Genomic DNA, 25,352 nt, shown 5'->3' on the forward strand with positions numbered 1-25,352 from the left:
GCTTTAAAGGGGGGGGGGGAGGAAATGCTGCCGTGGCTGGTCATGGATTTTGTGATTTTTTTCCACTTATAAAAACATTCACTGGAGCTCAATAGCCTGAGGTGGACTAATTTTAGATGTACTTTCTCCCACCAAAGGTAAGCTTCTTTAGCAAGCAGCTTAATCTTCTAAATGTAAAGCCAGAGAAAATTTTGGAACCTCAATCACTGAAGATTTTTAAGAAAGCTGGGTGAGTGTCTTTCATGGTTATGTTGGGAGGTGAAAATGTTAGTTGATAGAGGGGGCAGAGGATTATCTAAGAACATAAGCATTAATAGGTTATTAACCTATCAGAGTTTAAATCTGTTGAATCTGTTTACTGTTTACTGTTGCTGTTGTTGATATTTTTGTTTTATAAATGCTTTCAGTATTTTTTTTTAAAAATATGAACCTCTTTGTTATCCAGCTTTGGACTTTTGCCCATAACACTTTGGTTCATGAAATGCTAATGTTTATATTATTTTTTTTCTCTATAGTACAATGAATTTGTGTCTATGTTTTTAAACGTAAAACGCCTTTTAGATAAAAAGTGACTAACACATTTAATAAATAAAATGTTTCATGTTTTTAGGTGAATTGTAGCATCTATGCTGTCTATCAAATACCTTTAGCTTTGCTTTCCCTGTTATGACAGCTAAATAACTTTCATGGTAGATGTTTACAATATATATTATCATTTATTATTTACTAAATTTGTTAGTTGTTTTATCTTGCCCAGGGCAACCCAAAGCAGCTTACAAACAACCAAACAAATAAACAGACAAAAAACACAAACCACACCCCCCCGCACCACATAGGTATATTAAAACCAAGAGGAAAGAGAACATCCCACCCACTTCTAAAAGGCCCCAGATAGTTAAAAGGCCAAAAGCCTGGCTACAGAGGAAAGCTTTTGCCTGGAGTCTAAACAAATATAATGATGGCGCCAGGCAAGACTCCCTGGGTAGAGCATTCCACAAGTGGGGAGCCACTGCAGAAAAGGCCTGTTCTTGTGTTGCTCCCCCCCCCGGACCTCCACAAATGACATTTCAGGGTTATGTGAAAGGCCTTCTACAGATGGAACTCAAGGATTTACACATTTCCTCTTATTTTCAGTCTTTAGGCATCTTTGCTCATAAACAAAATGGCACAAGAGGCAGGTATCAGAGGGTTTGGTGAAATCCCCACATTTGCAGAAATCCAAAAATAAATGGAGGGGAGTCTTCAAAATAGAGGAATACAAATGTAACTTGCTACGGGTGCTGGGAATTGTAGCTCTGTAGAGGGGGAAACTAGCTCTTGGGATTCTTGGGGGGAGAGTCATGTGCTCTAAGTGTACATTGAATGTGCTTTAAATGTATAGTGAGGAACTGCCCATAGTTGTTCTCTATCCTAGTTGTGACTTGCTTTCCTGTTCTCTTCTAGTCTTCTCTGACTTTGCATGGCTTTCTTCTCTTTAATGCATAGGTGAAGAACTCTCTTTCTCTGTAGAGAGCTGCATCCTACAGAGGCGTAATCCAGCAGGAGGCGTGTAGCTGCAGTAGCTGGGGCTGGACTAAAGCTTGTGGTAGGTGGGGTCAGAGCTAAAGGTTGGGTCCTTTCTTTCTGGTTCTGTCTCTTTTTCCTCTCTGTTGTGGGAGGGACATATCACTCTTGCCAAAGGTCTGAACTGATGACTTGCAGAGGGCTTCCCACCTCCTCCCTCCTATGTTCTATCTGTTTTGGTTCTTCTTCACTTGTTTTCTTCCGCCCTTCTTTCCCTCCAGGTACTCTGCCAACAGCATGAAATTAGGCCAAAGCCACAGTTGCCCACTGCTGCCTTGGAGCAAATTACCATCTTTTGGGAGCATATTTCTTGTACAGCATAAAAATATATATATCTTGCTTTGCTAAGTATCATAGATCACACCCATAGCATACATTTCCCCTACAATCAAGGCGTCCCCCCCAAAAATCTTGGAACATTAGTTTGTTAAGGATACTTAACATCACAGATGTACAATTTCCTTTCCACACTAATGATGGTTTATGCCCAAATTAAGAAAAGTTATGTGGTTGTAGTCACACCCCTTACAGACACTTGTGCTCCTCCATCAATTAATTGTCAGAGTTATTAGCATGTGCACAGGGATAGCCCTTTTGCAGCTTTTCTTCTATTTAAAGCCTAATATTCTGAAATGTTGATGTTGTGGGTGTGTAGCAAATTAGAAGAGGAACTACGTGTCTGCCTGAGCTATGGAAAACCTGGTTATTGCGATGAAATTTTGTCTGCAGCTAATGATTGCTGTCGTAGGCAGTCAGAGGGAAGTGGCATAAAAGAGACTTCTCCTAAACCTCACCCACCAACCTCCAACCCTTCCACTCAGAAACTTGGATGGTGCACATATCACACAAATTAAGATGCTGAGGATCCATTCCAGATCTTTTACGAAAGTTAATTTTTTGCAGTAGATGAAAATGTGGCTTTTCAAGTATATTATTCTGGAATAGTAGCTGAATAATGATGATGCTGTGTGGCACCATGCCAAACCTTCTCTCCACCATAAATGGATCAGTCTAAGCCACCAGCTGAGTTGTGCTGAACAGGCAATCTTGGTGAGAAAGGGAGAAGCCCAGTGTTTGAGAGGTACTAGCTGTGCCAGCACAAGTTTGATGAGGCAACAGGAATAGATAGAGAACTCTTGGGATGATCCAGTGGCTGTTGCACCAGTGTAAGTGTCATTGACTTGGGATTTACATTGATTATCTTGTTAGTAGATCAAAAACCCCGACTGAGTTATGGAGAAACTGCTGCTTATACTGGGCGCAAGCAAGAAGCAAAGCATGCTTTGTGTTCATTTGGCTTAATTTTTCAGTGTGGGATATCTGATGGGGAGTTCGTGCAATTAGAAAATTTAGATTAATGCGCCCCTGTGCTCCCAGGTGTGATATCTTTGCTGTATCCATGTACCCTTTCCACATCAGATGCCATGGGGCTGGGATAATGTGTCTTAACACTAGGGCTTTGGATCCTGGCAAGGGGTCTGTAAGAATAGCACACTCTTCTTGTACACCAGACTATCAGGATGTGGGACTAGGTCCCCATATCACATCCTCATGGCCTTCCTCAATACCGCAAGGGGCCAATATTTTAACCACTTTTTAACTTAATGGCTTTGTGGTGTACAGAGATGCTCGGCCATGTTAAGCTTCTGTGGGCATGTCTGAAATGGGCAGTAAAAGCCATTCTGGGTCCACCCACTCTCTTTTTTTTGGTTGGAGTAGAATGACCTCCTCCAGGACTTAGTGAAGCGGAATTGGTGTGTTATATCCATCCATTGCCTACAACCATATAATTACCTTTCAGATTTCTGTATGAATTGCATTCTTCTTCTGGCTTTCAAACCTGTGATTACCCTAGAGTTACAGCTCACTTTTTAAAGACAAACTGCTATTGCTTTGCTTTTAAAAGAAAAAAAATGCTTTATTGTAGCTTGGAGACAGTTCCTCTTTGGCTAATAAGAGGTTATTTTCTTTAAATTGCCTGGCCCTGCATACATGTCACTAAGAATAAGCAGACGTAGCTTCCTTTAGCAGTAGGTGCACTGCAGCCAGATAAGTAGTCAAATCCATTTTCACTACAGCAGTAAAGACCCAACGCGTTATGGCACCTGTATATTAACACATTAGCAGCCAATAATATTAAGGGAACATCAGCATGCACAAATTTATTTCAGATGGTATCAAATGCTTTAGCAAAGCTAAATTGTTCTAAGAATTTGAGGAGAGCCTGCTGGATAAGGCCAGTGGCCCATCTAGTCCAACAACATCCTGTTCTAACAGTGGCCAAGCTGATGCCTGTGGAAAACCCGCAAGCAGGGCCTGGGCACAACAGCATGGCAGTGTCTGGCAACTGCATGTGATTGTGAAGGCAGAGCATAGCCATCATGTATAACAGAGATAGATAGCATCGTCCTCCATTAATTTGTCTAATCCTCTTTTAAAGCCATCTAACTTGGTGGCCATCAGTGCATCCTGTGGCAGTGAGTTCCATAGTTCAACTATGTGGTGCATGAAGAATTGCTTCCTTTTGTCTGTCTTGAATATTTCCACATTCAGCTTCACTAAATGTCCATGAATTCTAGTGTTATTGGGGGGGGAGGGGAGGAGGTTTTCTATACTTCCTCTATGCTATGAACTTCTGCCAGGCCTCCTCTCACTTTTTCTCTAACTAAAAAGTCCCAAATGCTGTAACCTTTCCTCATAGGGGAGTTTTCCCATCATCCCCTTATCCTTTTGGCTGCCTTTTCTGAACCCTTTCCAACTCTACAATAACCTTTTTTTGAGGTGAGGCAACCAAAACTGTACACAGTATTCCAAATGTGGCTGCATCGTAGATTTGCGTAACAACGTTATGATATCAGTAGTTTTATTTTCAACTCCTTTGCTAATGATTTCTAGCATGGAATTTGTCTTTTTCACAGCTGCTGCACACAGGGACAACATTTCATCAAGCTACCCACTATGACCCCAATATTTCACCCGTGGTCAGTCGCAGCTAGTTTAGACCCCATGATTGTAAATGTGTGATTCAGATTATTTTTCCATGACATGCATCACTTTATGTTTCAACTGAATTTAGCATTTTATTGCTCATTCAACTGAATCTGAAGAGGTCCTTTTCAAGCCCTTCAAAATATCTGTGTATTTTAATGAGCAAACCTGGCCACTTCACTGCTCATCCCTAATTCTGGAGTGTTTATAAGTTAAAAAAAACCCAGGCCCCTTAGGGGACTCCACGTTCTATACCTCTCCGTTCAGAGAACTGTCCAGGGCCATATGAGAATGCCTACATAAGTCCCTTGCTTTCCTCCTTGTAAATAGCTTGACAGTCAATAGCTCAGGCATAGGCAAACTCGGCCCTCCAGATGTTTTGGGACTACAACTCCCATGATCCCTAGCTAACAGGACCAGTGGTCAGGGATGATTGGAATTGTAGTCTCAAAACATCTAGAGGGCCAAGTTTGCCTATGCCTGCAATAGTTTGGCAACCAATGGTTTTAGGACCGAACTACTGAAACTACTCGCCTTGTTTTATTTCCTGCTTTCAGCCATTTATAGTTTACTGCAAAATTTATTTATTCATTTATGTCCGCCTAAGAACAAGTTCCCTAGAGCAAAAATTACAGCAACAATATAAGTCAACAAATTAAAGAAGAACACACAAGTGATCAAAATGCATCCCTAAAAAGCAAGAAGTATGTGTGCAGGACAAAACTAATGTGTGAGAGAGCAGAACAGTAAAACCCACTGTGTTAAAGCAAATTTTAGAATCACTCCATAATTTGGGGAAATTAAAAAGGTGCTTGTCTGATGCTGAACTGACATTGATACAGGAGCCAAGCAAGTGTGAGGCCACTACTGAGAAGCCCCTTTCACTTGTTCCACATCACACAGCTGGGGCATCCAATTCAAAATCCTTTATTAGGCATAACACATTAACAAACAAACATCATATACAGACTGTATAAAATACGGGCTCAACGAACACAATTTATCCTAGTCCTATTCTTAACTCCAAGAAATGAATCGATGTACAAAGATAATATAATACAACACAGCAACATCACCTACCATTAAAAACCACTAAGTCTCTTTATCATGGCCCATTCTTTCTTCATGGACAGCGCTTAAAAATTCAGCCGCTATTAATGTAATTTGATCATCGCTGTCTGCCAGCAGGTCCTGAACAGCTGGTTGTGTAAAAATCTGTCTATTAAATTTTAGGGCCTCAAATAATTGTTTTCTGGCATAACTGCCGAAATCACAGGAAAAGAATATATGCTCTAGAGTATCGGGTTCCTGTTTTCTGCATTTGCAGAGACACCCTAATTCTGGGATAGCTAAGTATCTTCCTCTCACTACCATCGAGGGAAACATGTTGAATCTGGCCAACATAAACAGCCTACACGATTCATGTTTCTTCAGATTTGTCATGTATCCCTTTTGGAAATCTCTACACAAAGGGAGATTTAAGTGGATAGGAGAGCAAGTGCTGTGCTTTGCAACCTCAAGCATGGCGAGAACACTTTTTTCTGTGAGAGTCTTTCTGATAATTTCCCATGTATCTTTGGGATCAGAGATTTCAAAGTCAGTTAGAGTAAGCCCTATCGAATCCAGTTTTCTCTTACAAATCAATGATAGATTGTAGATTGCACTATCACTCAAAAGATCGTAAAGTAGAGAATTAGGGGATAGGGCTCTATAATGGAGGAAAATCCAATATTTCAAGGTCCTCAACCATGCTCTTACTGATAAAGGCAATATTCAGCTGGGGCATCCATAGAAAGGCCTGAGACCTGACAGCCTGACAACCTCTGTGATGTATACTTGAGCCTAGTCAAGATCCCCATAACAACAGGTCCATGAGCACATGTGTAAGAAGATTCAGGTTTGTAAGTATGTATGTACAGGCACACATATTTGGTAACAAATGAAAAAAGATGCGCATTCCTTCACTTTTTCAATAATAATAATAATAATAATAATAATAATAATAATAATAATAATAAAAAAAAGCTCTGCTGCTGGAGGGAGTAGCAGAACTCCTCTTGCCAACATCTGTTTGGCTTCTGACATTTTCTTTCCCATGAATGCCCTGGATGTAGCAATATTGGAGGCGTTTTGGGACAAAATGGCACCTACCACAAAAAAATTGTGGTGACTGCCCTTCCCCCTTCTAAAAATGCCTTAGGAAAAAAAGCTATCTATGTGGCATTGTGAAAAGAGGAAAATGTAGCTGTCAGCCAGTGGCTGCCAAGAGGAGCTCTAAATCTCAACACAACTGTGTTTTAAGATAAAGGACTGAAACTGTCCTGGCCACCACTAAGCCTCCACCCCAACAAATCTTTCCGTTTATCCTTCCCATGATAAATTACCAAAATCCCAGCTCTTCTCTTATTCTCCAGTACTTCCCCTTTATAGAGGTCTGTTATTGGTGGACAGACAGGTGAAAAGGAGCCCCCTCACATGCAAAAAGGAGAGGAAAGGTATAGTGCTGTGGTATCATGGCAGGAGGGGAAGATGAGCAGGAGCAGCAAGGAGGTAGTGTTGGGGGTCCTCCTGCCAGTGGGCCTAGTGGCTGGACATGAAACAAGCCCTTTCAACAATGGCAGAAGGTAATGATCCTTAAGAGACCCTGGGCATAAACTGAAATTAAGTCATGAAGTGCAGGAGATGGAAAAACCAACCACCACAGGATGAGGATATAGGGTTTAAATGAGGCATAGTCAAACTCAGCCTTCCAGATGTTTTGGGTCCACAACTCCCATGATGCCTAGCTAACAGGACCAGTGGTCAGGGATGATGGGAATTGTAGTCTCAAAACATCTGGAGGGCCGAGTTTGCCTATGCCTGGTTTAAATTCAGGGATACCAGCTTACAAAGAGAGGTGAAAATACAGAACCAGTCAATGTCAACAGCCCAAAAGAGGTAGCCACAAACTGCTTTATCCTCCCTAACTATTTATTTACTTAATTCTTTAGCAGCTTATTTGTGAAGCAGTATTTGCTTGCTTAACTGGATCTGATCATCATCGGGGGATATATATAATGGAGCGTGATCCAAGGAATGATATAAAGCTTAAAGGATGAAATAAACAGTGGACTCCATTATAGAATTATGAAAAATGTTTACACCTGGTGCCAAACTGTAGAAATGTTTCAAAAGAAAATCCTCTGGTGAGGAGCAGTCATCTCAACAGTAGACTGGATCAAATTTGCTTATCTGTTATAGAAAGAGATGTAATTTTATTGAATAGTCAGTTAAGTATTATTAAAGGAAACAATTCAATAAGATACATTGCTAGCTGAATATGAAATTGATTGGAATAAAAAAAGAGATTGCTTTTAAGCAATGAAGCAAGAAGTAAACATTCAGTGTTTTGCTAGATAGAGATAAAATTGCTGTCCTGAACTCAGAGACCTTGTCTGAGATGGGACACCTGGTTTAACCTTTGTACAGCAAATCCCAGTACCAGATATTCAAAGTGGACTATTCAGTGATTTATTTTCTAAGAAATTTCCAATACTTAATTTAGTTTGGAAGCAAAAAGGGCTACATCATCAGATTTTCCCCACATGTGAGTAACATTGTTGGATCTGTGGCACTTTCTGATTTAAAATTTTAATGCTTCCCAACATGTTCCTAGATAGATCAGATCCCTTCCCCAGCAGCCTCTTGTATTTCCTAAATTATCGCAAGTATATCATTGTTACATTGACAGTAGATGTTAAACTGACTTAGGTGGCTTTGTGAAAGCTCTCTCAGTTCTTACATGTGGCTGTCTTAAAGCTAAAAAGACTGCTCAGAGGCTCCTTCTGGAAAAAGCAGGATATAAATGTAACAAATAACTAAAGTAGTAAAAAGCTTATGATGTGATGTAAATGAAGCACTGTGCAGCCAAATAAGCAAAGAGGACTCAGTGCAAACCACATCATACATTTAAAGTGCATGACTTCCTCCAAAGAACCGTGGGAACTGTAGTTTACCCACCACAGAGCTTTAATTCCCGGCGCCCTTAACAAATGACAGTTCTCAGGAATTTGGGGGAGAGAAGTCATGTGCTTTAAAATAGTTTTAAATCTGTGGTGTGGATGTGACACATCAAGTCCAACCCAGCAGGAGGATAGCAGCATGTGTTAATGTTACTCTACTGGCAACATCCTGCCTGTTCAAAACTTTTACGTGGTACAGAAATGGGCATGGAGAAGCTAAATGGGCATGGGATATCCAAAAAGCCAGCTGCCCCATTTACTCCATCCTCTTTACACATTTATATCCCACCTTTCATCCAAAGAGCTCAAAGTGGCAAAGATGGCCACTTGGCTTGCACTCTTTATAAAGACTTGAAGAATGTGATTATCACCCCTCTTTTACTGTCCATTCTGCGTCACCTCACCACTGCCACAGTGTCCTTTCTCTTGGCAGATCAAGATGAGCAGGGGACAGCAAAGGTTGCAAGGTTTTTAGCTGGGGCAGTTCAGAATAAGATCCACCATTTGACTATTGATTCAAAACCCTAAAATGTACTTTATATAACTGACTTTTTATTTCTGTTCTTTGTATATTGTACAGTGGTACCTTGGGTTACATACGCTTCAGGTTACAGATTCTGCTAACCCAGAAATATTACATCGGATTAAGAATTTTGCTTCAGGATGAGAACAGAAATTGCGCGGCGGCGCCGCGGCAGCAGCGGGAGGTCCCATTAGCTAAAGTGGTGCTTCAGGTTAAGAACAGTTTCAGGTTAAGAACGGACCTCTGGAACAAATTAAGTACATCACCAGAGGTACCACTGTATTTTTGTTTCATTGCTATGGCTGACACAAATAAAGATTCATTCATTCATTGGCATAGATAGTTCTCCTCCTCCCCATTTCATCCTCACACCAGGACTGTGAGGTAGGTTAGGCTGAGAGTGAGTGACTGGCCACCCAGTGAGCTTCATGGATGAGTGGGGCTTTGAACCACGGTCTCCCAGGCCCTAGCCCACCACTCAAGTCACCCCACCACACAGGCTCTGTGTTATAGCTACTGTAATTTGACTGCCCTTTTATCATGTTTAACCCCCACTTATTTATTCGTCTTTTTGTTTTAAATTTGATGTATTTCTGTTTTAATTATTTTAATTGTATTGTTGTTGTGAGCCGCCTTGGGCATCATTCATGGAAGGGTGGGATATAATTATTAAATGCATTATAATAATCAATTCAGTGGTACCTCAGGTTACAGACGCTTCAGGTTACAGAGGCTTCAGGTTACAGACTCCGCTAACCCGGAAGTAGTACCTCAGGTTAAGAACTTTGCTTCAGGATGAGAACAGAAATTGAGTGGTAGCGGCACAGCGGCAGTGGGAGACCCCATTAGCTAAAGTGGTGCTTCAGGTTAAGAACAGTTTCAGGTTAAAAATGGACCTCCAGAATGAATTAAGTTCTTAACCCGAGGTACCACTGCATTATAGAATTACAACTATACACACTTAAAGGCCTTAGGCACAGTTAGCGAATTTACTTCTCTTGCTGAGCACTTAGTTGCTGTATCTTGCCTTTTAAGCCCGGGAGATTATTTTATCAGCTTGATTATATTTCATCGATAAGCAACCATGTGCAAAAAACCCAAATTGCGGAATAACGAGGAAACATAGGATATTGTCTGTAAAACAGTGTTTGCATAAATAAGCACCTAAGGACTAATAGAAGAAAAGACTGATTACCTACTACATACAGACTCCCATAGGGGACTCAGCTGGTTATATAATTATCAGCAAAGTTTTAAGCTGCAGAGAACAATATGGGTTGTGTGAATACATATAGTAACCAATTCTGTTACAATGTGTATTATTTCCGGAAATGACAATCTGTATACAAAGAAACATTACGTATAGTAACAATCACTTTGTTTCTCTTAACCAACCGATTTTTTATTTTATTTTTTAAATGCAAAGATAACAGAGTAGAGTGTAGAAACTGGTGGGATCCATTTTCTGGATCCATGTCAGAGGAGAGAGACTACTGTTGCTACAAAAAAAGGTAGCAGGTTGGCATAAACCTTTAAACCTCCAATAGCTGTATAGGTGCTTAGCACAAACTGCTCTATGCCTATCTGACATTCAGCCAGCTTCATCTCTTCAGGATTTTTTGCAAATTTCATGCACTTCTGTTGGGGAAGAAAAGTAACCATTATGGGTACATTGTGACTTCCTCATTTAAATCAATGAGAAATGCAAATAAAGCTTTTCCTTTAAAAATAAAAAAAGTGGCCCTAGGAATTGGGAAGAAAATAAAGCAAGATATGCCACCGAAGTACCAAGATAAAGAACCTACCTAAATGAAGCAACAAATATGAATATGAAGAGTTTGTTTTGGGGGGTTTTTTTGGCACTGCTTTACTGCTTTTTTTGGCACTGCTTTACTGCACTCAAGGCAGTTTCTTGGTCTGGTTCTAGAATGGGGTGGAATCCTGGGAATGTCAGAGTGCAATGGAAACAGGCATTTTAGGGCATGACACAGAGAGAATGAATTATTAGGAACTGGTTATTATTTAAAGACTTTAGCTGGTAGAACTTTGAGATGTTTTTAAAAACATGTCTGTCTTGTTCATTCTGAAGTCAAAACATTATATGCATAAAATAAACTTCCAAATGATTGATACACACACACACACACACACACAGTAGTACATCGGTTTAAGAACCGTCTGGTTTAAGAACGATTTGGTTTACAAACTCTGCAAAACCGGAAATAGTGTCCCGGTTTGAGAACTTTACCTTGGTCTAAGAACGGAGTCCAATTGGTAGAAAGGCACCGATGGCAGGAGGCCTAATTAGGGAAAGCGCACCTCCGTTTAAGAATGGTTTGGGTTTAAGAATGGACTTCCAGAATGGATTAAGTTCATAAACTGAGGTACCAGTGTAAGTCCTAAATTGTTCAGAGCAACCTTTGGCTGCAGTCTATTGGTGCTATTAGACAAATAGGAGAAAATGACCTGTCCATATAAGATAGGAGTGGTGATGGTGAGTCATTTGATGATCTTGCATGTTCTTCACAGGATCACACTCTCCCAGAAAGCACAGGTTTGCACAGGCTGCCAAGACCATGTAACACTGGTCCTGAAAGACCTACATTGGCTCCCAGTACGTTTCACAGCATAAATGAAAGTGTTTGTGCTGACCTTTAAAACCCTAAATTGCCTTGGCCCAGTATACCTGAAGGAGCGTCTCTACCCCCATCATTCAGCCCAGACACTGAGATCCAGCACCTAGGGCCTTCTGGCGGTTCCCTTACTGCAAGAAGCCAAGTTACAGGGAACCAGGCAGAGAGCCTTCCTGGTGGTGGGGCCCACCCTGTGGAATGCCCTCCCATCAGATGTCAAGGAAATAAACAACTATCTGACTTTTAGAAGAAATCTGAAGGCAGCCCTGTTTTGGGAAGTTTTTAATGTTTGATATTTTATCGCTTTTTAAATATTCTGTTGGGAGCCGCCCAGAGTGGTTGGGGAAACCCAGACAGATGGGCGGGGTATAAATAATAAATTATTATTAGAATATTATTATTAACCTGAGGGTGCTCCTGGCTTCAGCCTAGCTTAACTGTTGTATTCTAAGAACTGTAATGTCTTTAATGGGACGTGGGTGGTGCTGTGGGTTAAACCACAGAGCCTAGGACTTGCCGATCAGGTCGGCGGTTTGAATCCCTGTGACGGGGTGAGCTCCCATTGCTCGGTCCCTGCTCCCACCAACCTAGCAGTTCAAAAGCACATCAAAGTGCAAGTAGATAAATAGGTACCGCTCCGGTGGGAAGGTAAACGGCGTTTCCGTGTGCTGCTCTGGTTCGCCAGAAGCGGCTTAGTCATTCTGGCCACATGACCTGGAAGCTGTGCGCCGACTCCCTTGGCAAATAAAGTGAGATGACCCCAGAGTCGGCCACGACTGGACCTAATGGTCAGGGGTCCCTTTACCTTTAATGTCTTTAATTAGAATCGCCTAGCTCACCAGGACACGGAGTGTATTGTAGGCTGCCCTTGACAAGTCTCCAAAAGTAACAGCTAGGGCAAAATACTAAGAAGAGCACACAGCCCATAAATAAGTGACATTAATTATCACATGTGTCTGTTTTAGCCTGATTGTTACCTACAAAGCCTTACACCAGCCTGGAGAAGAGTGTATCCTTTAGATACACACCTCAGATCCCATTTTAGATCATAAAGGAGGTGCGGCTTTGAATTTCATGTTTCCATGATGTAAGCTTGATGGAGCACAGGGAAAAGCCTTTTCCATCAGGGCTTCTACCCTCTGGAATTTTCTTGCAGTTGAGGCTTGACTCTTTGTCCTTAGAAGGCATGTGAACATTTTCCTCTTTAAGCTGAAATTTGGGTTGTGAACTAGCATTTATTTATTTAACAAAATTTGTATGCGCCTCAACTGCAAATAAAACATCTAAGTGGATTAGGAAGAATATAAAAGGTTTAAAAAGCAAAATGAATAAAATCAACTATTAAATGCATGCATTTTATGCTAAAATTACAGATTAAAATACATATCAAACATAGATGCCTGGGTAGGCTTGCCTAAACAACAACAACAAAAAGGTGTTAGCAGATGTGAAAAAGGATACAGTGAAACCTCCTACCTAATGTCAATGGGCAGGGAGTTCCAGAGTGTAGGGGCTGCCTCACTAAAATACTGGATCCTTACAAATGCAGAATGTGCATTGCATGGCACCTGCAAAAGTGTAAGTTCCATAAAACAAAGTGGTTGAGTGGGCATATATTGGCTAAGGCAATCCTGCAAGTAAACTGGTCCCAAGATGCGAAAGGCTTTATGTACTAATGCTAACACCTTGAACTTGGCCAGTGATGAATTGGTAGCCAGTGCAGACCTTTAAACAGTGGTGTTATGTGCTGGCAGGATCTTATCCCTGTCAACAACCATGCTGAAAATTTCTGCACTAACTGCAGTTTCCAGACAATCTTGGAAGTCACTAATACCCGCACTGCTGTGCTTATGCTCTCCTATCAGTGACAAATTTGGATCCTGAAGAACCCCCAAAACACATCCTGTCCAGAACTTCATCCTGTCTAATTTCTCAGAAATGGGAACTATTCACCCACAACCCCTCTGACTTCCTTGGATTCAAGCTCAGCCTATTTCCCCTCATCCCTCCCACTCTTCATCCTGACAACAGTCCAGGGCTTGGAGGCCCTCACCGGATGCAGATGCTATGCAGTAATAGAGCTGAGTGCTGTAATACCCTTGGTGCTTTGCCTCAAATCACCTAATGACTGCTCCCAGCAGCTTCTTATAGATATAACATTATTCTTATATTATTCTTATAGAATAACAGAACTGAGGATACAACAAGTGCACTGAGGCACCCCATAGTATAACTCTCCAAATGCTACTCTCTGAATTTGGCCATGTAGATAGGACTGAAACTGCATTAGCACAGGGCCCCCAATTCCCATCCCATAGAGCAGGAGGATACCATGGTCAAAAGCAGCTGAGAGATAAGAAGCAGGAGCAAGGTCACACTTGTCCCGCTCTCAGTAAAGGCTACCCATCAGGGCAACCAAGGCCAATAATTGACTTTGGCAGTCATGCCTAAACTCAGATTAGAACGGGTTCAGATAGTCTACATCATCCAATAATACCTTCAGCTGGCCCACTATATATTAACATGCTTTTCTACTGAATAGTTTTCTTTTCCTGAAATTGTGGTTTACTGTGTTAGGTTTTAATCATTTTGTGACAATTAATTTTGCAAGTACAAATTGAAACCTGCAAAATATTATGGTCCTAGGTTGTGATGACTCCCTCGTTCTCTTAGAATGGAAATGATGCCTACCTGAGAGGTGCCAGAACTGAGTACCGGTGAGTTCTGGGTTTTGTTTTGTTTTAAAAGCCCTGGTCAAGGCCAATATGTCAACATCATCACAACCTTTGGAAAATGGATTTTTGATCTTAGAATGATAGCTCAATAAATTATATGCCCTACTCCCATGGGATACAGATTGTTTTAGAAATGCATCTTATATTTATGTTTTGTATTCCAAGGTACCCCATTTTCTAATTATAAACCTTGTTTATGCTGATTTCCTTAATTTGTCCCTTGCATTTGGACCCTTTGTAGTTTAGCCACATATAAAAATGTTCTGTATGATACTGGTAAACACTTTGTAAAATAAATAAACAAGGGAGCTCAAAATACATAGAAAACAAAAAGTAACAAATTAAAATTATTAAGTGCCTATTTTAGATAAGTGGCAGCCTTTTTGGGGTCTCCCCCATCATCAGCCTAGTTTTTTAATTTATTTTGAGGATGAAAGTCTACAAATTTGAAAAAGAAAATCCCTAAATTTCCTCCCCAGCTCATTTCAGGGAAGAATAAAAGTGAGCTAAGAAGTGTTTATTTTTTCTTCCTCCATTCACAAGATGATGCCTCACTCATGGGGAGTGGTAGATGAAGAGAAAAGGAAGAGACCGCTCTACGCAACACACACAGCATGGAGGTTTTCAAAAATAAAATGCCTTCTCTTCTTGAAAAAATGGCACAGAAGGTCAAAAAGTTCTCTCCTTCTCTTTCATATTTTCTCTTTCATGGGAGGTGTATCTCCTTATGGCGGAAGAAGAAAAAAAGTTTCTCCCTGTAAGGTAAAGATCCAAGGAGGCTTGTTGGTGCTGAAGTTAAGTGGGGGGTTAAGTGGGATGCCAATCCCCCCCAAGCAACAGCATGCAAGCCCCTTCAAATTTCACAGACTCCCCCAGCCCATACTGGGCAATGTGTGAAAACTTGAACTAGGATCTCAATGAGGCAGAGCTAGGCAGCACCATTTCAGAGCTTTCACTGGGAGCTGATAAAGCTCTATGAAATTTTAAAGATGACCCAAATCCCTTCAGGAGGATTTGTGTTTGATAGGGTGCAGGTTGCTACCCCTTCAGGATTTTTTCCTCCCCGTTTATTGCTCTGAACCAGCCAGTTGGGCTTCCCATTTGACACACATCAGATATGGATGATCCCTCCAGGACAAGTTTGGGAGTTCTATGGCCCATTAGCCTCCATCTGGCCATGTGGACATAATCCTTCCCCTTGGGACCCCCTTACCAGGGTATCCTGATACTTTCATCCATAGGATAGGGGAAATAAGGTTCCTTCCTGCCCCCCACCCCGATTATAAAAAGGATCCAGCCCAATGCCTTTTTGTGACAAAAAGATGTGACAATTGCTGCAAGGTAGGCAAAAAACCCAGACCGGCCCGATTGGTCTGCAAAGAAAATTCTTCCCTGGCCCCAAATACAGCGACGGATTCACTCCACAGCAAGGACATATGGATGCACTGCTTGCTTACCTTCAGGCAGGGCCAAATATCTACCAGGGTGGTGGATGGAATGCAGGAAGGTGGCACAGCCTGCTTTTGAATTTTGGAGGTGGACCTGAGAAGACAGGTTTACCCAGGTCTGTCTCCAAATTCCCATCCTGCTGTCTGGCCTCTAATTAGCCTGTTTAAGGTAGGGAAGCCCCATACTCCCCATGGCTTGGCTGGGCTGATTAACGCCAGCCAGCCAACTGCATGAGAGGCTTTCTCTCCTCCCAGCTCACCCAAGGCCATGCCAGGCTGAAACCGCTGCTGTCACCAAGGATAAGCAGTCTTTATCTACTGGTTCTGTCCTTGTAGTTCTCTAAGTTACCGATGGAGTCAGACAGTACTGTGGAATAATAAAGAGGGCATGCTAAAATAAATGGCCGTCTGTGTCCTTTCATTCTACAAACCACATCTCTGGTGTGTATTCTGCAGCCTCCCAGGGTGTCCAGTGCTTCAGCTAAAGCCTAGGAGATGACATCATGCCATTACTCCTCCCATGGGGCCTCCAGATGAGGAAGCATGGGTAGCTAGGAAGGCAACTCAGTACTGGATCAATTTTTAATGGAAAGCAAAACATACACACCACCCTCAGCCATCTCATCATGATGAAAGTAAGTTCCAAATCCACTGAAATTATAAAGAAATTCTAAAATGCCCTGAGAATGAGGAAGAAAAACAGAAGCTTCTTTCACAGTGGAAGAAAAATTTCAGAAAATGGAAGGCCAGGTTATGGTAAGGCACTAGTGGCACATTCAGTCCTAAGCACTTATATTCTGGCACAATTTTTCTGTAATGTGCTTTATACCATGATCCACAGTAAGCACCTAAACTGGTGTGGTAGCACTGTCTGTTAAAATAATGGGACATATCCAGATAATATGCTTAGTTGTCAGGCTGTTAAAACTGGACATCAACGGGATGAGCATGCCTAGCAGGGTGCTTAACACTCCTAATTTTAGGGCTGTAAATTCCACAATAAAAAAGATAAAAATTCATTAGTCCCATTCACCATAGAAGCTTGAAGAAAACTAAAATTCTCATAAAAGTAATACAGCACCACACAGGCTCAAATAACAGCTCCTTCAGTAAGATTTTTTTTAATGGGAAATGAGTTTGTTTCTGAATGAAAGGAGACCTTACAACTATTTCCCCCAATTAGCTTTAATCAGCCAGAATGAAACACCCTCCTCTCCAAGGATGCAAAAAATAAAATAAAAAAAAATGATATCAAGAGACAGGGCAGCCAAAAGGAAGTTATAATATAAGGGAGTTATGGATTGCCATTAAATTAACCAGAAGCTTTTCTGAATTTCTTAAAGATGATTTAAGAAAGATAATAAGCTGAAGAAAAACAGAACTCGCTGGGAATAGGAAAATGGCATTCCAAATTACCCACAGCTGATGACTAGAGTAAAAGGAACCTGCAGGTAATCACTGAAGATAACAATGTTACGAACAAGCATTTCTAAATCTTTCCTTTCATAAGCGTTCATCTTCAGCAGGAAACATCTCAGAAACAAGACATACACAAACCAATGCTAGATTGATACTTTACAGGATAATACGAATTCCATTCCAGATTTTGACATGGAAACACAGGTTCTGAAATGCCAGAAGTATGTTATAGACCTTCAAAATAGTAAGCAGTTGTCTCCTCTGGAGAACTGGCAGCAGCTAGTATTTCTTTTATCCCCCTCGTCATGGTTTGCAATGCATTGTCAAGCATGCTGTGAACTGGACAGTGGCCTACTTCCTACTTCCTGCTCAACTAGTGGCTGCCCTGGGAAACCATGGACCCCAGAACAGAATGGGGATAAACAAGCGCATTGTAAGACTGTGACACTCCCTCAGTGAAGTTTTATTCTCAGCCCATTTTTCCGTGTTGCTGTTTCCAATTCTTCTTAATCTGAGAGTTAAAAAGTGGCATAAAATATATCTGAAAACTGAACTTGAAAAGCACGCGAGGCATTGCTATTTATCAACATTTTGAAGCTAAGCAGATACACCTGCTGATTCACAGATTGCCTCTTTTTGCTCATCCTTCACCAAATGTTTGAGAATCAAGTAACATGTGCAGTGGCTAAACCCAAAAAATTGGCATCTGCACCCAGCAACCATATATAAATCCAGTGGGTTGGATATAAATTAAGTTAGTTGAACTCTGTCCCCACTGCAATCATGAGACAACTTAGCAATTACTTGATTTTAATGGGAATTAAGTTCAACTAACTTGGTCAGGATCCAAACCAATGCTCAGTTGCTTTTAATCTGTTACCAAGCATATTATGAAACTTTGCTATTCATCTGGAAATGATAGGAAGAGTCATATTCTCTACTGAAGTCCAAACCACTGCAATTCCCCTACATTTCTCCTTCTGGAGAAGGAATGGAAGATGTGGGCAGCACCAAGGAAGCATGGAAAATGTGCCACTAACTAAGGAGTGTGGCTGCTTTTAAATAATATATACATATACAAATCAGTTTGCATCAAAAATCATGAGGCCTTAGCTGGTGCACGCACATCATCCTTTCTGTAGTGCCAAATAAGTCATATATGTTTCATGGGGTGATAGATAAAGATATTCCATGCAGAGTTTAGTCTGAGTGCCATTGCCACCATGATAGAATTGTAGAGTTGGAATGGATCCTTAGGGTCATCTAGTCCAACCCCATGCAGTGCAGGAATCTCAACACACAGAAAAAGAGTGCATGCATATAATGAGGAGGAGGAGGATAATGGTGACGATGATATAGTCTTGAGGGAAAAGGGGACAGTATAATCAGCAAATCAAGCACATGGAAATAAGAACAGCAGAAGGGAACTACTGGTGCATACAGAAAGGCAGCTGTGTTGGTCCTTTGGAATGGGAGTAATTCAGCTCCCATACACAATAGTGAGGATGGCTGAAGAGTGATTACAGAGATGGGACTGTAATGTTGCTCTAAAAAGGAAAGGTGCTCCATCAGAGTGTACCATCAGAATGAAAGCATTGTGGCTGTAAGTGTGTGAACTAAGAACTAGGTAATCACCAATTCTGCTCTTACATTATCACCAACTCTTAAGGTGTGCAGCCTCAGAGACTCTGTTGACTTGTTTAAAACATATGACTATTATTTTTCCTTGAGATACCTCAGCTATGGGTATGATCCAGGCATCTGATTGGGGTATAGAGTATGCACATGCCAACTTCAGTCTATCACAACACCTACACAACACTTGTAGCTATACAGTCTCATAATTCTGTTATCTTGGTACCAATAGAAATGTCCAACAAGCAAATTATACAGTTGCTGAAATGCTGGATTTGGATGTCAGCAATGAGATCCAGATTCGAATTCTGTCAGCCCCCCCCCCCAGGGGGAGCTGCCACAGGTTGGTCTATTTCAATGGATGGGTTTGGCGGGAACATGTGAGTCTCTGTGGTGGCCAAGAGGAACGGGTAAGATGGGGTGGTGCATCTGGGCAAAAGAAGAGGTGCCGCGTCAGGCCGCAACCGCCGCTGACCAGGAGGACGGAAAACAGCCATAACCGGCCTTTCAAGTCACTGTCTTTAATCTCACAGTCTTTAAACTGTCTTATAGAGTTGTTGTGAAGTAGCATCTGAGATCATTTTTAAAGCTGTGAACAGAGTTGTTGTAATGTGGTTAAGAGAGTGAGCTGTGAAGTAACTACTTCAAAACTCACCTCAGCAACAAACTCACAATTTTGCCTTTGGCAAGCCACTATCTCTTTACCTTAATTCTCCCATCATCTTCAAATAAATACTACCTTACAGAGCACACGGCACCAATGTATTACTGCACACAGAGGCCTTTCCTTGAGTGTCCTGTTCCCACCACTGACATTAGTCTTGAGAGAAGCCAGTAAAATACTTTCTCCCAAGCCAAATCAAAGTGTATGGAGTTACAGCTGGAGACAGGAGATTTGCAGAACACGTCAGGGGAACATGATGATTTCTCTGGAATGCAAACGTACCCACAGGCAGAAAAGAGTTGGCACCCCTTTTTATAGAATCATATTTCAAAGATTATTGTAATATGCAATTTGAGCATTCAAAAGGCACTGAATGTTTATTATTGCTATTATTTAAACAGGATTTTTAATACATTTTTTAAACCATTTCTAGTGTATGAAGAATTTTACCATTTTTATTTGTCTCTGTGACTTTGTGCCAAAGCTGTGATCTATACAGAATATGATTTTACAGTGGTGCCCTGCAAGACGAATGCCTCGCAAGACGAAAAACTCGCTAGACGAAAGGGTTTTCCGTTTTTGCGTTGCTTCGCTAGACGAATTTCCCTATGGGCTTGCTTCGCAAGACGAAAACGTCTTGCGCTTTTTTTTTTTAAGCCGCTTGAAGAGGCGCAGTTGCGACGGACCATACTTCGCAAGACGAAAAACATCGCAAGACGAAAAGACTTGCGGAACGAATTCTTTTCGTCTTGCGAGGCACCACTGTAACAGGAATCTATGAGATCTAGAGGCCACAATTCAGCAAATTCATTTGCATGCACAAACAGATTGCACGTCACACGTGTGTGTGTGTGCACACGCGCGCTTGACACAGCACCATTTCTCTTAGTCCCATGCCTAATATTTAGGGAGCTTTAAAAACACCTTGTTTAGTGGATTGAGGTGTGGACGCTATGGTGAAAAATAAGAAACTTCTCCTGACACATAAGCAGACACAGATGTGAGCTTTTGGATTGTGCGCCACACTGGCAAACATTATGGACTCAGGAAAACAACACAAGGCTTCTTGTTTATGTAAAAAGGAATCTGTTAACTTAGCTAACTACATTATTTGTCTGCTCAGAAATTTAGGGTGCTGTGTAAAACACAACATGGCAGAAAACTCCTGGAATAGAAATGCAGTGCAGATTTCGCTACCAGCGCAGTTATATTATCTTGTATGGCACGTGCACAGTTGCCAAGGCAACCAGTATCCTTCAACCAACTCTATTATTATGGCTATTAGAGGCTTTTAGACTCTCTGGTGTCCAAGCCATCACTCTGAGCTGGTTTGTGCTAATAACCCTCAAATACAGATGCAAGTAGAAAAGCACAGAGGAGAGGGGAGAAACACTTTTGCAGATCGACACTTAGCATTATAAGCCAGTGGCGGCTTGGGAAATTAAATTCAATCAGCTAGAGGGAAGCAACTGTTATATAACTATCTTTATTAAGCCAGATAAGTGTAGTGACAGTTCACTGCAGACCTTTAGTTCCTGTGATGAATAACTGTCTGAGTGAATCTAATAGCAGAGCAGGGCTACAGTACTTACTAATTATCTGGAAGAAAAAATCTCATTGCACACCTATTGCAGTGAAAAATTAATTAGCCACTGCTGCAGCTATCAGATTGTATTTTCTAAGAGGTAAATGATGAATATATTCATAAAAGATACAACTAGGAAATGATAGATTTCTACCTTTTCAATGTTATCTCTCAAATTGTGAAAGTGGGTGTTGCCATTATTAAATTAAAAATCATTACAATCCAATCTGTATTTGTCTGACACAAGCCATCCTTTTAACATTTGCGGAAAGCTTTCCCAGTCAGTAAGTGCCCATATCCTTCTGTTATATCTAAGCATTCACACATCAAAGCACTACAACAAACTCATTATGCACCATATGGATCAACAGAGAATTTCCTTTAGCCACCAACTAAGGAATTTCAAGCAGAAAATAAATAGGACAATTTATTTTTTTAAAAGCACCCGTTGACAAATCATCCAGTGGTTTCTGAACTAGATTTATCCTCGCACTTGCAAGTGCACTCAGTGTTATGGGTAAGGCAGAATGATGGATGTTTTATAAGGAAAACAATTTTTGTACACTAAACAGGATTTAGGAACTAACAGCCCACTCCTGGTGCTTTGTGGTACAATAAGAGCTTGCACAGCAGCAGCTGCCATTCTGAGCACCACCTTGTGCAGTTCAGCCTACTCAGTAAGCCTTAAGGATGAGGCTCAGAACTAACAGCATCCCCCCCGTCCTCTCTAATTTCCCCCGACCTTGAAGAAAGCCCCCCTGCACAGTGCTTCTTTGCTGTGCAAGGGTTTGTGTGGCACTCCTATGCTGCATAAGGTGCTACTCCAGCTTGGAGTAGATTAATGGCTCACAGTAAGTGTTGGTGGCCATGGCTGAACCCAATGTTGTAGTGACACCCATTTTAACCTTTTTTGAAAACATGATTTTGGAATACTTTTCAAGGCCACCACCCTCAATCCATTATGGAATTCAATAAGGCTGACAACAACATGCCGTTGCATGTTGCAAAATCTCTGCCTCTTCTCTTGGACAGGTGGGGGAAGGTGGATAATGTCTTGGAGGAGATAATTGCATTGTAAAATAACCATCTAGGATGTGGATTACTGAGATGGGAAGAGGTATGTTAGAATTTCCCCATATTCTGTTTTGGCAACAGCAAATCCAGCAGCAGTGCCCGATATTAAAAATGCCTGGGCCATTTCTGTGTGATAGCACTCTTGCTGGTATGCAGCTACTGCTAGACTCCATGGCATTCTCACAGTTATCCAGTGAAATGCTGTCACAGTATGGACAGGAAAGACTCAAGTGAGAGGTGGGGTGGAACCAAAAAGTATTATATTATCCCTTGAACATTTAAAAATTGTCAGTAAATGTGTAAAATTCAAAATGTCACATTTCAAATGTCTATTTCCAAAACATACCTAAGCTGCTATAGTATGGGTACTCTGGTACTTCAACTCTACTTTAACTGCATATCCATTTCCCTAGAAGTAAGCCTCACTGAACTCAGCAGGTAGGACAAGGAGCTAAGCTGACCCAAGCTAGCTCTTGCTTTCACATGATGGCACTGGGTCCAACTGTTATACCGATTCTATTACAGCATGACCAGCAAGACAACTGATGTGGCCCCACTGCTGTTAAGAACCCCACTACCTAGTCGGGTTGTGGATTGCATACTTAACACAGAGCCATTGAAATAGACGGTTCAGGTTAGTTATTATAACTTAAGTAATTTCACTAGGTCTTCTTTAACTGTTACTAAGTCTGGATCCAACCCACTAGAATTTATGTGTATTGGATTATCCTATGAAGCATACACAGTTCCAAAACACCAGTGTTTTGCCCTTGAATCCAGTAGGCCCTGCGTAGCCTCAGAAACAATGGAGATAAAATTCGGAGTGGCCATGCAAAGGTAGATTCATCAAAGAGTATCAGCTGTTGCAACTGCTATGAATGGGTTACAAACTCATCCTCAGGGCTGCTTCATCTGATACAGCTGCTATATAAAAGAAGCAGTTCAAACAACATGCCGTGAACTTGCTCGACTTGTTCTAATTCTTACACATCCACAACCCCAAAGAACTTTTGTCCCTATGCTGTGAAAAAAATTTGTTGCTGATAAGGTTTGGCATTCACAGCCATATTGTGTAAAGAAGCCCTCAAGTTTCACATTTTATATGCTCATGCCATGTTGGCAGTAATTGCATACGTGATCTTTTTTCAAATCAACAACCATGTGCAAACGTAATTTGTACTATTTCTCAAATTATTAAAATGTTAGTGTAACACGCTCTGCAACCATCCTCAATTTCTGGTACCTCTCTCTAGTCCCCTTACCCATTTTTTCTCAATTTTGCCTTTTGGGGGAGATGTTGGGGATACCTTTTAAAAATGTCATTGGTGTGCATATACATGCACTAAGAGTTTCTTAGGTTTCAGCCCTGCTTTGCCACATTTCTGGGGAAATTACATCTGGGGAGAGGGTGAAATGAATATATGATGCCCCATGCAACAGAATGAAGTGGGAAGATGGCCAGTACCGCTTCAGAGGGTGGGGGTGGGGGATTACCTTTTTTTTTTAAAAAAAAATTGAAAATAAAGAAACAAAGGGTGGGATTCACCTAATGATTCCTGTCAGCACAAGCACTCTGTGAAGGCTTCCACTTGCACAACAAATTGGCTCTGTGGGGGGTTGAAAGAACCTTAGTACAGTACATGGGAGGAGAAGGGGAATTGTTTTCTCTGGCAAACTGCAATGTGTGATGCTGAATCCGACCCAAAAGCTCCTTGTAAGCAGAAACAAGAATAGCAGGCAGAGAGTTGGGCTCTGTAGACTTTCTTGCTGGTATGCTTGTTCTTTCCAACTACCTCCTGGAGTAACCTAGTGATTTAGAATTCTGTCACCTCATTCTCACGTGTGTAGAGCAATCTAAAAGTACGTGAACTGCCATTCTGTTGTTCTCCTTCTAATGGCTACTCTGATAGTAAAGGGAAAGTGTTATGACCAGGTTAGTAAAATACCTCCTTCAGGAGCTTGTGGGGGATAGATAAATACAGTATATAGTTGGTGGGGGAAAGGCTTCAGTATGGAGGAGAGGGCTGCCATAGGCGATGATCCTTGGTGTGAGAATGGGAGTGGGTCATATCAGTGTCCATGTTTTCATCCGTGAAATGCTGAATATCATGGCAATCTTAACCACAACTGACCAAATGGCATGCATTTTAAGCACCAAGTGGATCAAGTGGAGGTTGTTTTCTGAAAATGTGGATCTTACTTCTTATCTCGCATGAACTTAAGTGTACTGAGTTATTTAAAAATAGAAGCAGTAAGTCACTTCAGATTTTGACCCTGTTTTTCAGCATTGTATCTTGCCAAGCTTCTCTCTCTGTTTAAATCAATGTATCAAGAACTGGGCCTCATGAACATTCGGATACACATGTCCTTGATCTTTATGTGAAAGAACAGAGAAGAAGAGAGAATGTGAAAGGGAAAATCCAGTTGCTCTACACAAGGGAAGGCTTTGAGCCTCTCTCTTTTTGTCCCTGTTCCCAGTTGAGGCTGAGAATCCCACTAAGGATCTTGAAGAAATGGCAACACCTCCACTTCCTTTGTCTGCCAAACCAATCAGATTAAGTGGGCACCTGAACAAAGGAGAATTAATTTGTATTCCTAGAAAGAACACAGAGGAAAGAACATCATAGATTGTGAAGCACCTTTTGGGGGGGCGGGATAGCATCTGGTTCAAATCCAGTTCCTTCTCAGTAGTGTGCATTTGTAACGCTGAACCATTTGAAACCATTTGAAAAGAACCCTTGAAGACAAAGAGGGAATGTTTTTACTATTTACATTTCTTTTTGAATATATAACTCTTTGTCATTCATTTTGATGATGATTTTAATTTACCACAGTGTCAGGGTGTACAATGGGAGCCCTCCACTGTGCATTATGAACAGAACACAGGAAAATGGAGATACGTATTTATAACAACAGGAAAACAACAATTATGAGCAACTGGAAATATTACTGCACAATATTATAAAAAATGCATACTTGCCCATTGTTCTTCCAGTAACTCAAACCATTTATATAATTTAAAGTTCGTTTGGTACTAGCCTCTTCAGCAAAGCAAACCTCATGATCATTTCAACATATTGAAGC

General features: G+C 41.2%; 1 protein-coding gene and 2 long non-coding RNA genes across 5 annotated transcripts in view; 2 read left to right on the forward strand and 1 right to left on the reverse strand.

Annotated features, from left to right (window-relative positions):
- SLC6A1 (solute carrier family 6 member 1) overlaps window positions 1-25,352 on the reverse strand; it is a 77,319-nt gene that overhangs the window by 42,223 nt on the left and 9,744 nt on the right. The window lies entirely within an intron of this gene.
- On the forward strand, window positions 142-12,921 carry LOC308577297. Of its 2 annotated transcripts, none has more exons than XR_014003575.1 (3): window positions 142-229; window positions 1,486-1,585; window positions 12,674-12,921. It is a non-coding gene; the product is annotated as an uncharacterized lncRNA (long non-coding RNA). The 2 variants fall into 2 exon arrangements; XR_014003576.1 differs by lacking the exon at window positions 12,674-12,921 and adding an exon at window positions 1,785-1,957.
- LOC308577307 lies at window positions 13,913-15,102 on the forward strand. Its single transcript, XR_014003580.1, has 2 exons — window positions 13,913-14,425; window positions 14,987-15,102. It is a non-coding gene; the product is annotated as an uncharacterized lncRNA (long non-coding RNA).

This window comes from Podarcis bocagei (genome assembly GCF_964188305.1).
Source record: "Podarcis bocagei genome assembly, chromosome: 2".
NCBI lineage: Eukaryota > Metazoa > Chordata > Lepidosauria > Squamata > Lacertidae > Podarcis > Podarcis bocagei.